This window comes from Aquarana catesbeiana, linkage group LG03 (genome assembly GCF_042186555.1).
Source record: "Aquarana catesbeiana isolate 2022-GZ linkage group LG03, ASM4218655v1, whole genome shotgun sequence".
NCBI classification, from domain to species: Eukaryota; Metazoa; Chordata; class Amphibia; order Anura; family Ranidae; genus Aquarana; species Aquarana catesbeiana.
Window position 1 is genome coordinate 557,873,376 of NC_133326.1, and position 6,000 is coordinate 557,879,375.

Sequence of the window (6,000 nt, forward strand, 5' to 3'; positions counted from 1 at the left end):
GCGGTCTTTTGTCAGATTAGCAAACCTTTGAGATCAGCAGGCTTTTAAAATTCAACATCAAAACAGTGTCACTGACTTCTATATACTGTATTTCACCACAGAAGCTGTTTACTGGTAAAAACGAGTGTGAAATGCAAGACTTCGGTGGGTGTAAAAAGATGTGTTTTTGGCGACTTCAGACTGTAGGCTAAAGGCCCGTACACGATATGAAAATCGGATGCAAAAATTTGTGTGACGAGCTGTCTGCCGATTTTCAGCTTGTTAGTACGGTGCTTTCGACAGCTGATTTTGCTTTTTCATCAGACAAAAGCTGGATGTGCAGACTATAAAATTTTTGGCAGATGTGAACTTAACAGTTTTCGTACGAAAAATATCGAAAGAGCAAGACTACACATGCTCAGAAACGAAACAGTACATACAAAACTATTCAACACATTACGTCACGTCTGACGTTGTATTCTATTGTACAAAATTTTCGTATTGTGCGAGTAACCTCTTCACTTTCAACATGAGACTAGCATGCCACAAAAATCTGACCTTCAGTCATCCGAAAATCTAAGCGTGTGTACGAGGCTTTAATGTGGCCGAGTGCGGGGTGTACCAAGATGGCCGTGACGGAACCTCTGTTACAAAATCTGACGGGTCACCTAATCTGACGGAACACAGGCTCTGTGCAATATGTGACACAGCTGTGCCTACTCACAGGGCAAAGTGAATATGTGTCACAGAAGTCAAGGAAGTAAATGCGTCACTCAGATTATTGGAGTAGCCTAGAAATAAACAAAATACAAATGTGGAACTGGATAAACTATTTGAAATTTTGACCATAGATATGGTTTAGATTGATCACTGATTTCCTATGTTGCTTAATCCACAGAACATAATACACAAATTAAAATTAAGTTTTTTTATAAAAAAAAAACAAAACAAAAACACACTTTTATGCATAACGGAAAAACGGAATACTTGTACAGATATTCAATTTTTCCTGGCATAACACAGCAAGCCATTATGCTGATCTCATCCTACAATCATTCCACCTACAAGTTCCTCCAAACATCAATTCCAACATTTGATATCAATCCAAAGAACAATAATGAAATCACAGTCAGATCTTAGAAGCATGATTACGCTTCAGCTACAACTTTGCAGCTGGTTTGAACACAAACATACAAAGCATTATTAAAGTGTTACTAAACACGGAGGGCTGGTTCCTCTTCCACTTTTGGGTATGAGCATTGCACATACTGTATATTGTGGGCACTGCACAATCTAATGAATGGGGGGGGGTGTTTGCTGTGCTATTTGTGCTGGCACTGGCTGCATCGGCACATACTACCGCGGAGCGTGCCAAGTAGGGTGGCTACATTCCCACATATAAGTGGGACATTGTAAACCACATGTAGCCACACTCATAATGGAAATTGGAGCAGAACACTTAAACTAAATTAAACAAAGTTTATTTCAGGATGTTCTACCAGACGTTGCTATAAGGAGATACAAACGTGAAAAATTTATGAAAATGATTTTTGTTGTTGTTCCAATTGAGAGTAGTGACACTTTGAGGAACAGCATGTTCCTGTTTGAGTCACATGCAATTCTGTGTGGTGCGATTTGAGCCCATTCATTTTGAACAGGCTCAAATCGCACCACAATTAGTAGATGCAATACTTTTGGAAACGCACTGCAACCGGATCGCATGGTCTATTTATACCATGCAATCTGGTGCAGGCAAACGAAATGCGCTTGGGGTGTAAACGCAAGTCACTCATTAGGGGGAGAACCCCTAGGGGCTTCCAGGATGGAGAAAGATTTGGGGTTCCTAGTAGAAGACAGACTGAGCAAAAGCATGAAGTGTGAAGCTGCAGCTACCAAAGCCAGCAGAATATTAGCATTCATTAAAAAGGGGATTTACTCCAGAGATAAAACAATTATTCTACCACTCTATAAAACTCTGGTTCGGCCGCATCTGGAATATTCTGTCCAGTTCTGATCACCAATCATCAGAAGGGATGTGCTGGAGCTGGAGGGAGTCCAGAGAAGGGCAACTAAATTAATATGGAGATTGGAGGACCTCAATTATGAGAAACGACTGCAAGCGCTAAATTTATTCTCCCTGGAGAGGAGATGGTTGAGAGGAGATATGATAGCGATTTACAAATATCCCAACAGTGATTCCAGCGTAAGTATGAAACTTTTCTGTCCCAGGGAGTGTGATGCCGCGTACACACGACCGGACTTTACAGCATACTTTGCCCGGCGGACTTTGACGGACTTTACAACGGACTTTCCGAATGAACGGACTTGCCTACACACGATCAACCAAAGTCCGACGGATTCGTACGTGATGATGTACACCGGACTAAAACAAAGAAGTTCATAGCCAGTAGCCAATAGCTGCCCTAGCGTCGGTTTTTGTCCATCGGACTAGCATACAGACGAGCGGACTTTTCGACCGGACTCGAGTCCGTCGGATAGATTTGAAACATGTTTCAAATCTAAGTCGCAGTAAGTGGGCTTAGCACCATATAGCGATATGGTGTGACCAAATCCCCATATTTTTTGCTAATATTTTTTAGATTGTCTAGGTGTTTTAAACTAGCCCTGCTGGAAGTAAATGTCTTTTTTGCATGTGTGCGCTGTAATATTTTGCTCTGCTGTATGGTCTTATGGCTGCACCAGCTTTAATGCATGTTTTAGGGTGTGCCCCCCAAATATCTTGTTTGTTTATGCGGCATGAGAGGACACGGGGCCACACGATGAGACTGGAAAAGAGGCGTTTTAACCTTAAGCTGCGTAGGGGTTTTTCACTGCCAGGGCAGTAAAGATGCGGAACCCTCTTCCACAATCGGTGGTATCGACAGGAAGTTTGTATAGTTTTAAAAGACTCTTGGACAGGCACCTTAGCAAAAACAATATATGGAGATGTGGGAAATTATTTTTCTACACACACACACACACACACACACACACACACGTTGAACTGGATGGACTGTTGTCTTTATTCAACCTTACCTATGTAACTTAAAGCAAAACTTCACCCAAAAGGGGAAGCTCAGCTTTTTCACCTCCCCCCTTCCTCTATCAATTTTGGATGAAGATTTTTTTTTTTTTTTTTTCTTGTGGGGAGCAGGTACCTGGTTTTGAAAGGTACTTCTGCTTGGATCACCTTGTTCAGCCTTCACCCCGTCTTTGCCTACAGCTTGCTGGGACACGTCACAGGTCCTAGGAGGCTGCGGGACAATTCACAAAGTGCAGTGGGAAGCTGGCAGTGAAACCACAAGGAGTCACAGCTGGCTTCACCTAGTAAACATGCTGGCACCAGGGACATGAAGACCAGTGAAGAACCAGCCTGGGTGAGAACAGCGCTGGACCCCTGGATTGGTATGGGTCTCTTTGATACTAGTCATCAAATCATTCTCAAGTCTAAAACTCTACAAAGCAAAGTACATGAAAACAAAAATGTACAGACTCTTGCAGTTAATTTTCTTTAGAAAGCAGCCACAGTCCAAATAGAAAAAGGTGTCAGAACTATTGGGGTTAAAAAGAATTCCTAAGGCCTTTATATCATATATTTTTCATATATGTTTTATGAACAACTCAGAGGCCATTTTGTTAAATTTTATTTTCCCTCTCTCTAAAGTTGAAACTAAGTTCACTGTCTTTAGTTAGACAAGAGATTTTTTTGTAAGGGATTCTAAGGCCCTTGCATTATCCCAGGTTGTAAATTAAGAGCCTTTGATACTTAACCACCTGGCATCCGCGCTATAGCCGAATGACGGCTACAGCGCGGACCTACATTCCCGGGAGGACGTCATATGACGTCCTCCCCTGTGCACGCTCCCTGCGCGCGCCCTGCAGGGCGCGCGCCGGGCGCGTTGTGATCACCGAGTCACTGAGACTCGGCTGATCACTGATCTGTGTAAGGGGCCGGTCCCGGCCCCTTACCATGTGATCAGCTGTCAGCCAATGACAGCTGATCACATGATGTAAACAAAAGATCGGTAATCGTTTTTTTTTTTTACTCACGCTGACAGCGCGAGTAGAAAAAAAAGCCGATCACCGGATCGGATGTGAGGGACATCGGTCCCCAAGTGGAAGAGGCACATCTGCCTCATCAGTACCCAATAAAAGTGCCACCTAATAGTGCCCACAGTGCCACCTAATAGTGCCCACAGTGCCACCTAACAGTGCCCACAGTGCCACCTAACAGTGCCCACAGTGCCACCTAACAGTGCCCACAAGTGCCACCTATCAGTGCCCACAAGTGCCACCTATCAGTGCCCACCTGTAGTGCCAATCAGTGCCACCTGCCAGTGCTGCCCATCACTGCCACCCATCAGTGCCCATCACTGCCACCCATCAGTGCCCATCACTGCCGCCTATCAGTGCCCATCACTGCCGCCTCATCAGCGTACATCAATGAAGGAGAAAAATTACCCGTTTAAAATTTTTTAAAACAAAATATAAAAAAATAAACTTTTTTTTTAAAAAAAAATCAGTTTTTAAAATTTTTTTAATAAAAAGTAAAAACCGCAGAGGTGATCAAATACCACCAAAAGAAAGCTCTATTTGTGGTGAAAAAATGATAAAAATTTCATTTGGGTACAGTGTTGTATGACCGCGCAATTGTCATTCAAAGTGCGTCAGCGCCGAAAGCTGAAAATTGGTCTGGATAGGAGGGGGGTTTAAGTGCCCGGTAAGCAAGTGGTTAAAGATAAGAGGACCCATGGATAGTACTTAGACCAGTGGTCATCAACCCTGTCCTCAAGGCCCACTAACAGGCCAGGTTTGCAAGATAACTATAATACATCACAGGTGATATCATTTGCTGCTCAGTGATTGAAGTATTCTAGTCTGCATCTCCCCAAGGTAATACATAAAACCTGGCCCGTTAATGGGCCCTGAGGACAGGGTTGATGACCACTGGCTTAGACTAGAGACTTATTTCAAATGAGCTCACAGACCTACATTTTGTTTCCAGGATTGAAGAATAAGATAGGGCTTATTCACAACATATTGTATAATTTACTGCATAATCATATTAACATAAGTTCCCAATATATTTATATTATATTGAAGTACTTATATGCATGATTAAGTGAATAATTTTACATATATTGGTTTATGTATTTTAATAATAAATGTTCTTTCATAATATTTTCATAATGTATGGATATTCATAAAACCCAATGAATGCATATATATTATGATAAGGGTTACAAATATGGAATCCTAAGAAAAGTTTAAGAGTATAGAAATTATACTGGTGTAATAATCCTTGTATTTTGAATAATCTGAATATTTCTTGTACCATGACTTAACTTTCAAGGTATGCGAGAAGTTAAGTCAAGGAATGAAAGAAAGAAAAAAAAAATGAAAAAAATATTACAGCGCACACATGCAAAAAAGACATTTACCTCCTGCAAGGCTATTTAAAACAGCTGAGCATTTTCAAAAAATATGGGGATTTGGTCACACCATATTGCTATATGGTGCTTAAGCCCACTTACTGCAAAAAGTACAAAAAGACCCAATGTCTTTTTTGCATGTGTGCCCTGCAATATTTTTTTCTGTTTTATGGCTGCATCTTTTAGGGTGTGCCCCCCAAATATCTTGTTTGTCTATTGTATGGATTCTGACCAAATCCTTTTGGGCAGGAGCGCCCCACTCCCTCATCATTGCCTCTCATTAGTGTCCACCTGTGTCATAGGTGGAGTCCTTTAGTTCTCCCATATAGAGGAGTGTATTTCTCCCATGGTTGAGAGAAACTCCCATTCTATGGATAGCTTAGGACCCACTAACAATGGGGTACTTTGTCGCAGTAAATGGGCTTAACCACCATATAGCAATATGGTGTGACTAAATCCCCATATTTTTTGAAAATGTTCAGGTGTTTAAAATAGCCTTGCAGGAGGTAAATGTCTTTTTTGCATGGGTGCGATGTAATATTTTTTTTTCTGTTTTATGGTCTTATGGCTGCACCATCTTTAATGCATC